Below are 10,462 nucleotides of genomic sequence, written 5' to 3' on the forward strand. Positions count from 1 at the left end.
AAAAGAGGAAAAAAAGAAAAAAAAAAAAAAAAAAAAGGAGAGGGGGGGGGGGGGGGGGGGGGGGGCGGGTAGAGAGAGAGAGACAGAAGGAAAGAAAGAGAAAAAAAAGGAAGGAAGGAAGGAAAGAAATCAGGGAAGGAAAGGAAAGGAAGGAAAGAAATCAAAGAAGGAAGGAAGGAAAGAAAGAAAAAGAAATCCTTGCCTCATGGAGCAAACATTCTAGCAGGGTGGTGTGGGATAGGCCACAAACAAGCAACATAGTACATAAGTAAGTTATAGATTACATTAGAAGATGACAACTGTCACGATTTTTTTCTTTTTTTTTTTTTTTTGAGATGGAGTCTTGCTCTGTCACCCAGGCTGGAGTACAATGTACAATGGTGCGATCTCGGCTCAGTGGAACCTCTGCCTCCCTGGTTCAAGCGATTCTCCCGCCTCAGCCTTCTGTGTAGCTGGGATTACAGGTGCATGCCATCATGCCCGGCTAATTTTTGTGTTTTTGTAGAGACGGGGTTTCACCATGTTGGCCAGGCTGGTCTTGAACTCCTGACCTCAGGTGATCCACCCACCTCAGCCTCCCAAAGTGCTGGGATTACAGGCCTGAGCCACCATGCCTGGCCCTGTTATGACTTTTTAAAAGTAGAACAGGGTAAAAGGAAATAAGAGTTCAGAGCAGTAGGGAGGTGGGTAGTGACTTGCAGTTCAAAATAGAGAAGTCAAGGCAGGCCTCACTAGAAGGTACATTTGAGCAAAAATTTAAAGGAGGTGAGGGAATGAATCACACAGATTATCTAAGGGAAAAGTATGCAGGCAGGTGGAATAGCTAATGTAAAGACCCTAAGGCAGAAGCTTGTCTAGCAAGTGCGTGGTCTGTAAGTGGACCAGGGAGGTGGATTACAGCAGGTACTATAAATAAAAGCTGAAGTAGGAGATGGGTCAGAGAAGTAAAGAAGCTAGATCTTGAAGGGCCTCACGGGCCATTGTAAGGCTTGTATTCTGAGTAAACTGGTGAAACATGAGAAGGTTTTGAGCAGAGGAGTGACATGATCTGACCTACATTTTAAAAGGAAAAATCTGTTGAAAACATTGTAGGAGGAGGAGAAGGGTGGAAGTAGGGAAACCAGTTGGGAGGTTGGTATAAGAATCCAAGGAAGAAATCAATGCAACAGCTTCAAATGCAGACTAATATTCACTAGTGTATTTCATAGACGTCATTGATTGTAGGATACATCCTGATTTCAGAGATGTTAAAATATGCAGTGTGAATTGCATTATGCAGTGTGAATTGCAATATGCAGGGCTAAATCAGTGACTCAAATACCACAAGTGTTGGTTGTTGAAAACATGATTTTCTGAAACAGTGAACAACTTTTGGTAAAGTTCCAAATGTAGGTAAGTACTATTTTCTGTCAATTTACCCATTAGCCTCATATCTGGATATTCCGTTTATATTAAAACCATGCAAAAATAGTTTATATATAAAATGGAATGAGAGACTAGGTTAAAATTATTACACACAAGTTTTTAAAAATCTACATTAATGTCGAGCAGGGCATTAAAAGCTGTGCAGAATGTAGGAAGATTCTGTAATGTATTTACCCATACATTATCAGAAATTTAATACCCCTGGCCCACATCCTCTAAATGACCAATTATTGTGACAGCAGAAATTTCTCCCCAAGGCCAGGCACGGTGCTCACGCCTATAATTCCGGCACTTTGGGAGGCCAAGGCGGGTGGATCACTGGTCAGGAGTTCGAGACTAGCCTGGCCAACATGGTGAAACCCCGTCTCTGCTAAAAATGCAAAAATTAGCCAGGTGTGGTAGCGCATGCCTGTCATCCCAGCTACTCGGGAGGCTGAGGCGGAGGTTGCATTGAGCCGAGATGGCGCCATTGCACTCCAGCGTGGGTGACTAGAGTGAAACTGTCTCCAAAAAAAAAAAAAAAAAAGTTTCTCCCCAAATTTCCAAAGAGAGCCCTAGAATGTGATGCCAGCAGGGTGCATGATCCAGAAAGATACTGTTATGGTCCAACCAGAGAGAAGCGTGTTTCAGCTGCATGATGGGTGAAGGGAGACACCCAGCACCTTAGTGACACCTGTAGCCTCGCCTCAATGTGCTGCAACTCTCCCACCACCAGGGGGAGCTAGCCTTAGGTTGAGGCTTTTATTATACCTTTTTATGCAATGTTATTTTCTTAAAAATTGTGATAAAATACACATAAAATGTACCATCTAAACCATTTTCACACTGTACAGTTTACGTTCACATTGTTGTGCAACAAATATACCCAGAACTCTTTTATTTTTTTTTTTGTTTGAGACAGTCTTGCCCTGTTACCCAGGCTGGAGTGCAGTGGCACAATCTTGGCTCACTGCAACCTCCACCTCCCTGGTTCCAGCGATTCTCCTGCCTCAGCACCCCAAGTAGCTGGGACTACAGGCGCCTGCCCCACCCCAGCTAATTTTGCATTTTTAGTAGAGTTGGGGTTTCACCATGTTGCCCAGACTAGTCTCAAACTACTGACCTCAAGTGATCCTCCTGCCTCAGCCTCCCAAAGTGCTGGGATTACAGGCATAAGCCACCTCGCTTGGCCCCAGAACTCTCTTCATTTTGCAAAAACTGAAACTCTGTACCCATTATACAATGCCCTGGCAGCCACTATTCTACTTTCTGTCTCTATTAGTTTGATTACCCTAGGTATCTCATCTAAGGGGAATCATACAGTACTTATACTTTGATGTCTAACTTATTTCACTCAGTATAATGTCTTTAAGAGGCTTTTACCACCAGGCATGGTGGCTCATTCCTGTAATCCCAGCACTTTGGGAGGCCGAGGCAAATGGATCACCTGAGGTGGGAGTTCGAGACCAGCCTGACCAACATGAAGAAACCCCATCTCTACTAAAAATACAAAATTAGCCGAGCGTGGTGGCGCATGCCTGTAATCCCAGCTACTCAGGAGGCTGAGGCAGAATTGTTTGAACCCAGGAGGCAGAGGTTGCGGTGAGCCGAGATGACACAATTGCACACCAGCCTGGGCAACAAGAGCGGAACTCCGTCTCAAAAAAAAAAAAAAAAAAAAAAGAGGCTTTTACCTTGAAGGCAAAGGGCAAGATGGAGAAAAGACTGAACCACACTGTTGAACACCTATGTCAACCCCTCACCAAAGCCCACTCTGACTTCAGGCGTTTGACTACTTGGCCAATATATTCCACTTATTGTTTTAGTCCATTTGACTCTAATTTTCTGTTGCTTGCACTGAAAATACAAGTGATACCTTCCCCTTCTTTCCTCAAATAGCATTAACATTTTGGTATATAGTCTTTCAGACTCTTTAACATGCAGAATCTTTAATATACAATATATGAAGATGTATATTTAATTTTCACATAAGTGAAATATACACTATTGAGCAATCTCATTTTTTCTCTGAATCTTTCAATAGTAAGAAATATAGATTGAGTTTAAACTCTTACATACCTCTGTTATATGGATGAACTAAAGTTTATTTAACCAACCTATTATTGATAAACATTTAGGATCTTCTCAATGTTTTGATACTATAAACATGTTGTAGTGAGCATTCTTCTAAACATTTCCTTTGAATACATTTCTAGAAGAAATGCCTTCCTGATGGTGGTACCAATTTTTATTCCTAGTAATGCTTGAGAGTTCCTGATTATCTTTTTTTTTTTTTTTTTTTTTGGGTGGAGTGCAGTGGCTCGATCTTGGCTCACTGCAACCTCCGCCTCCTGGGTTCAAACAATTCTCCTGTCTCAGCCTCCTGAGTAACTGGGATTACAGGTAGGTGTCATCACACCCAGCTAATTTTTGTATTGTTAGTAGAGACAAGGTTTCACCATGTTGGCCAGGCTGGTCTCTAACTCCTGACCTCCAGTGAGCCACCACACCCAGCCACTGATTCTCTATATTCTTTAAAATATGGAATATTATCCTGTCCATCAATTTCACCTTTGCTAATGTATAAAAATTACATCTTTTATTATAATTAGCAGTTTTCTTTTGCAAGTGAAGTTGAGAAGTTTTAAATGTTTAATGGCCATTTCCTTTGTGTGTGTGTGAATTGCCTGTTCAATCCTTTGTTTGTCTACCAGGATATTTATTGTTTGCCTATTGAGTCATAAAAGCTCTTTATAGAATTAAAGATATTAAATCCTAGTCAGTCTACATGTTGCAAATATTGTCTTCATTTCATTCTTTGCATTTTAACTTTTTTTTTTTTTTTTTTTTCTGGAGATGGAGTTTCACTTTTGTTGCCCAGGCTGGAGTGCAATGGCGCGATCTCAGCTCACCACAACTTCAGCCTCCCAGGTTCAAGGGATTCTCCTGCCTCAGCTTCCCGAGGAGCTGGGATTACAGGCACGCGCCACCACGCCCGGCTAATTTTGTATTTTTAGTAGAGACAGGGTTTCTGCATGTTGGTCTGGCTGGCCTCAAACTCCCGCCCTGATGTGATTCACCTGCCTCGGCCTCCCAAAGTGCTGGGATTACAGGCGTGAGCCACCGTGCCTGGCTGTATTTTAACTTTTGAAATGGAATCTTTTCCATATATAAGTTTTATTTATTTTAGCATTAGTTTTTCTTATATGAATATCCAATTGCCCCAACATCATTTATTGAATAATCCATCCCATTGTTTTTTGTTTTGTTTTGTTTTTGAGATGGAGTCTCCCTCTGTCGCCCAGGCTGGAGTGTGGCGGTGCGATCTCAGCTCACTGCAACCTCTGCTGCCCAGGTTCAAGCTATTCTCCCACCTCAGCTTCCCAAGTAGCTGGGATTACAGGTGTACACCACCACATCCAGCTGATTTTTGTAATTTTAGCAGAGACGGGGTTTCACCATGTTGGCCAAGATGGTCTTGAATTCCTGACCTCAGGTGAGCTGCCCGCCTTGGCCTCTCAAAGTGCTGGGATTACAGGCATAAGCCACCAGGCCTGGCCCATCCCATTGTTTTGAAATCTCATTTTTATATCTTCATTTCCCACTCTAAGACTCCATAGTACATGGATTAGCTTTTGGACTTTGTTTGTTCTATTAATTTTTTTTCTACCCCTGTGCCAGTGCTTCTCATAATTCTTTTCTTTCTTTCAAATTTTTCTAGGCTTATCTCACATCCGTGTTTTCAGATGCACTTTATAAAAAATTTGACAAATTTTAAAATATCTATTGGGATTTTGTTTATAATTCCATTGCAATCTTAGATTAATACGTGAAGAAGTGATTTATTTTTGAGTTGATTTATATATTGAGTTTTCCCTTCCATAAATATATATGTCTATTATTCAAGTTTTATTTTATTTATTTTAGCAGAATGTTGGTTTTTTCTGTAAAGGTCTTACACATTTTAGATTAAGTTTTATCAGAGGTATTTCATAGCTGTTGCTATTACTGTGAATCAAGTATTTTTCTAACTGGTATATGGTGGGGCGGTGTCTCTGTGTGTGTGTATGTGTGTGTGTGTGTGCCTGTGCCTGTTTATAAACATATTGCTGTGGTTTGAACGTGTGTTTCCAAAATTCACATGGAAACTTAATCCCCATTGTGGTGGAATGGAAAGGTGAAGCTTTTGTGGAGGTGATTAAGTCATAAGGACTCCTCATGAATGGATTAATGCCTTTATTAAAGAGGTTTCAAGAGAGTTTGCTCCTTTTCTGCCCTCTCATCTTCCACCATGTGAGGATATAGCATTTGTCCCCTCTGGAGGACACAGCAACAAGGTGCCATCTTAAAAGGAGAGAGAGCAGTCCCCACCAGACATCAAACCTGCCCCTTGATCTTGAACTTCCCAGCCTTCAGAACTGTGAGACAGAAATTTCTATTATTTATAAATTACCCAGTTTGCAATATTTTGTTATAGCAGCACAAAGAGACTAAGACATACACACACGTATATATACAGTATATATCCACTTAACCACTCTACTGAACTAATTTTATTTTCTTTTATGACATTTTCTCAGTACATCAAATAGCCTCCAAATAATGATGTTTTTAACTCTCTTTCAAAAGTATTTTTATTGTCCTATCCTTCCAGAAAACATTTTTTAAAATTTAAAATAGAACTAGTGGCTGACATCTTGACATCTTTGTCCTATTTCCTTCCTTTTTTTTTTTTTTTTTTTTTGAGACAGCGTCTCCCTCTGTCACCTAGGCTGGAGTGCAGTGGCACGATTTTCACTCACTGCAACCTCCACATCCTGGGCTCAAATGATCCTCCTGCCTCAGCCTCCCAAGCATCTGGGACTACAGGTATGTACCACCACACCTGGCTAATTTTTACATTTTTTGTAGAGATGGGGTCTCCTTATGTTGCCCAAGCTGGTCTTGAACTCCTGACCTCAACTGATCTGCCCGCCTCAGCCTTCCAAAGTGCTGGAATTACAGGCATAAGCCACCATGCACAACCTCCTTCCTTTTGTTAATAACAGCTTTATTGAGATACAATTCATTTACCGAAAACATCCTCCCACCTCAGCCTCCTGCGTAGCTGAGATTACAGGCATATGCCAACATACCTGGCATGACAATTCAGTGTTTTTTAGAAAGTTGAGATGGATCCTAAAGTCACTAGCAGCTGGAGGCTGTCAACCAGCTACATTCCTTATAGCTGAATGGCAAGTTTTCTTTTTTCTTAATAGAGTCAGGGCAGGCTGGGTGAGGTGGCTCACACCTGTAATCCCAACATTTTGGGAGGCTGAGGTGGGCAGATGGCTCGAATCTAAGAGTTCGAGACTAGCCTAGGTGACATGGTGAAACTCCATCTCTACAAAGTATACAAAAATGAGCCAGGTGTGATGGCACACTTGTAGTCCCAGCTACTTGGGAGGATGACGTGGGAGGATTGCTTGAGCCCGAGAGGTCAAGGCTGCAGTGACCCAAGATTGCGCCACTGCACTCCAGCCTGAGTGACTCGGGAAGACCCTATCTCAAAGAAGAAAAAAAAATAGAGTCAGGGAGTCTCACTATGTTGCCCAGGCTGGTCTGGAACTCCTGGCCTCAAGAAGTCCTCCTGCCTCAGCACCCCTATATTGCCATATTTGTATTGCATTTTTTTTTTCTTTTTTTTTAGACAGAGTCTTGCTCTGTTGCCCAGGCTAGAGTGTAGTGGCATGATCTCGGCTCACTGCGACCTCCACCTCCCGGGTTCAAGCGATTCTCCTGCCTCAGCCTCCTGAGTAAGCTGGGATTACAGGCACCCACCACCACACCTGGCTAATTTTTGTATTTTTGGTAGAGTTGGGGTTTCGCCATGTTGGCCAGGCTAGTCTCAAACTCCTGACCTCAGGTGATCCACTCGCTTCAGCCTCCCAAAGTGCTGGGATTATAGTCTTGAGCCACCATGCCCAGCCTGTATTGTAATTTTTTACATGCATGTTCTCACACAAAGTTTAGGATATCCTCCTCTCTTAGATAATTATTTGTATCCCCCAAAGTGCCTAGCGTGATTTCTTGCCCATGGTAGAACCTCATTAAATATGTGTAAAATAAATTAGTAAATACCTGCCCATTGATTTTGGGACCTTTAGATAATTTGGGGTAGAAAAGTATACAATGCAGTCTTTACAATACAGCCCACAAATGGTAAATGTTTAACAACTGGCTTTTGGGAGTACTGATTTGTAGTGTTTGCTGATTTCCACGTATGAATACTCCCACCATGGTCAATTTCAAGCTGCCCATGTAACATTAGCCAGGATGCAAAATTTCTGAAAATTTAACCATCAGTTCTCTCAAACTGATAATAAGCCAGCTCCAGCATGCCACTGGTCCTTACATTCAAAGAGTTTTGTGTGTGTTTTCCTTCAGGTTTTATTTATTGAAAGATAAAATTAGAGTAATATTAAAGTTTTAAAAAGTAATTCACCTATCATTCAACTACTCTAAACCCACCATAACTTTATTTTTCTTGTTCCCTTTCAGTCTTCGCTTCACACATGCATATTTTAAGTAGTGTAATTATCCGATTTTAAAAAGCATTGTGACAAATTTTTAACATATGCAAAACAGAAGAATAAAATAAGGAACCCCATGTACTAGTACCTAGCACCTTAAAACATTAACCTATGACCAGTCCTATCCCATCTACATCACCAGCTACTTGCCCCACCCACATACTCACTATTTGAAACAAATTCTAGACATCATATCCTTCCATCTGTAAATATTTCAGCAGTAACCTTTCTATTTTTCATTCAGCTTTTTGCACTTGTAGCCTAAGGAAGACAAAGACATAAATAATTCAACTAAAACATTTTTAAGTATTCCGATATTGGCAGTAAGGCTTGATTTGGGGGACAAAGGAGGAGTGTATAAAAGCTACAACATCTGGAAAGCTTTATTACTGAGTCTTTTCATTTTTATCCCCATCTTGCTTTGTGTGGTAAAGTGCAGTAGAATCCCATTAAAATTCCAGGTGTTATCATATACACAACAATGTAACATGGACTGAAGTAATCATCAAAACAAATTTAAGGCCAGGTGCAGTGGCTCACGCCTGTAATCCCAGCACTTTGGGAGGCTGAGGCAGATGGATCACTTGAGGTCGGGGGTTCAAGACCAGCCTGGCCAACATGGTGAAACCCTGTCTCTACCAAAAATACAAAAATTAGCAAGGTGTGGTAGCACATGCCTATAATCCTAGCTACTTGGGAGGCTGAGGCACAAAGAATCGCTTGAACCCAGGAGATGGAGTTTCAGTGAGCTGAGATCGTGCCATTGCACTCCAGCCTGGGCCTGGGCAACAGACTGAGACTCTGTCTCAAAAGAAAACAAAAATTATTTCATAGAACTAAATCCTAAGGCCGGACACCGTGGCTCACGCCTGTAATCACAGCACTTTGGGAGGCCGAGGCAGGCAGATCACCTGAGAGCAGGAGTTCAAGACCAGCCTGACCAACATGGAAAAACCCCGTCTCTACTAAAAATACAAAATTAGCTGGGGTGGTGGCGCATGCCTGTAATCCCAGCTACTCGGAAGGCTGAGGCAGGAGGATCGCTTGAACCCGGGAAGTGGAGACTGTGGTGAGCTGAGATCACGCCCTTGCACTCCAACCTGGGCAACAAGAGTGAAACTCCGTCTCAAAAAACAAACAAACAAAAATCCTAAAGCAGTTATTAGTCATTCTCTCCAATGTCAACTATTTTATTTTATTTATTTAATTTTTTTTTTTTTCCTGAAATGGAGTCTCACTCTGTCCCCAAGGCTGGAGTTACAGCGACATGATCTCACCTCACTGCAAGCAATTCTCCTGCCTCAGCCTCCTGAGTAGCTAGGATCACAGGCGTGTGCCACTACGCCCAGCTAATTTTTGTAATTTTAGTAGAGACAGGGTTTTATCATGTTGGCCAGGCTGGTCTTGAACTCGTAACTTCATGACCTGCCCATCTCAGCCTCCCAAAGTGCTGGGATGACAGGCGTGAGCCACCAAATGTCAGCTATTTTAAAAGACTTCACTATAAACCCCCTTGGACAAATTTTATTTTTAAAATTTTCCATCTGATTATTCATTGATGAGACATTTTCAGAGAGATAGATTCTTGTCTCCTTCCCTCATCCCACTATTTCATGCTATAGTGTCATGAATGGTGTTACCCCTCAACCCGAGGGAAGATCAGTATAGAGGAGACAGTGTTGAAGCCCAGCAACAAATAGAAATTTGACAAATAGGAAATCCTCATTATTCCCACATTTCCCACATACGGCATTTGACATTCTAGTAGAATAACTCACCAGTGTAAACTAGGGGACAAGAGACTGCCCTTGTTAGTTTTCTAATGCCATTGGACTATGAGTTACAATTCTAGGCACGTATACTATCTTTTACCCTGGCTCTACCCTGTAAGGAAGATATTATGATGGCAGATTTGCAGGTAAGAAAACCAAGATTCAGAAAGAGGTACACAAGAGCAAATGCTTAAATGTGGTAGAGCCAGGATCTGAACCCTAGTGCATCAGTTAGGGCTATTTTGGTTGCAAACAAAAGGAACTGGCTAAGTTCAGCCCAAAAAGGGGGCCTTAGTCAGAGGGATATTGAACAGCCCACAGAATGAATAGGAAGCTGAAGGAGACATGCTAGTAGGGCTGCAGGGATGACCCCATCCGCAGTCTGGAAAGAGTGAACTCAATCTGCGACATTTCCAGTCACCAATTCTGTCTAATGTCAAAGTCCCACATTCTTTCCCCACAAGATGTAATTATGCTTCATTATGCCTTTTAAAAATTGTGGTAAAAAATATACAACATAACTTTTGGGTTTGGTTGTTTGTTTGTTTTGAGACAGGATCTCACTCTGTTGCGTGGGCTGGAGTGCGGGGGCACAATCACGGTTCACTGCAGCCTTGACCTCTCGGGCTCAAGCCATCCTCCCATCTCAGCCCCCTGAGTAGCTGGGACTGCAGGTGCACACCACCACACCCAGCTAATTATATATATATATAT

The 10,462-nt window shown here is 42.0% G+C and overlaps 1 long non-coding RNA gene across 1 annotated transcript in view; it reads right to left on the bottom strand.

The window, feature by feature from the left end:
* Positions 1 to 5,714: 5,714 nt before the first annotated feature.
* The window catches only part of LOC108514720 (uncharacterized), a 76,539-nt gene continuing 71,791 nt past the window's right edge, over positions 5,715 to 10,462 (bottom strand). The window contains exons 3-4 of the long non-coding RNA XR_001881308.1: positions 8,144 to 8,237; positions 5,715 to 5,822 (exon numbers count right to left, since the gene is read on the bottom strand). This is a non-coding gene — a long non-coding RNA (uncharacterized LOC108514720). The remainder of the gene's footprint in view (positions 5,823 to 8,143; positions 8,238 to 10,462) is intronic.

This window comes from Rhinopithecus bieti, unplaced genomic scaffold (assembly GCF_001698545.2).
Source record: "Rhinopithecus bieti isolate Rb0 unplaced genomic scaffold, ASM169854v2 scaffold_31548, whole genome shotgun sequence".
NCBI lineage: Eukaryota > Metazoa > Chordata > Mammalia > Primates > Cercopithecidae > Rhinopithecus > Rhinopithecus bieti.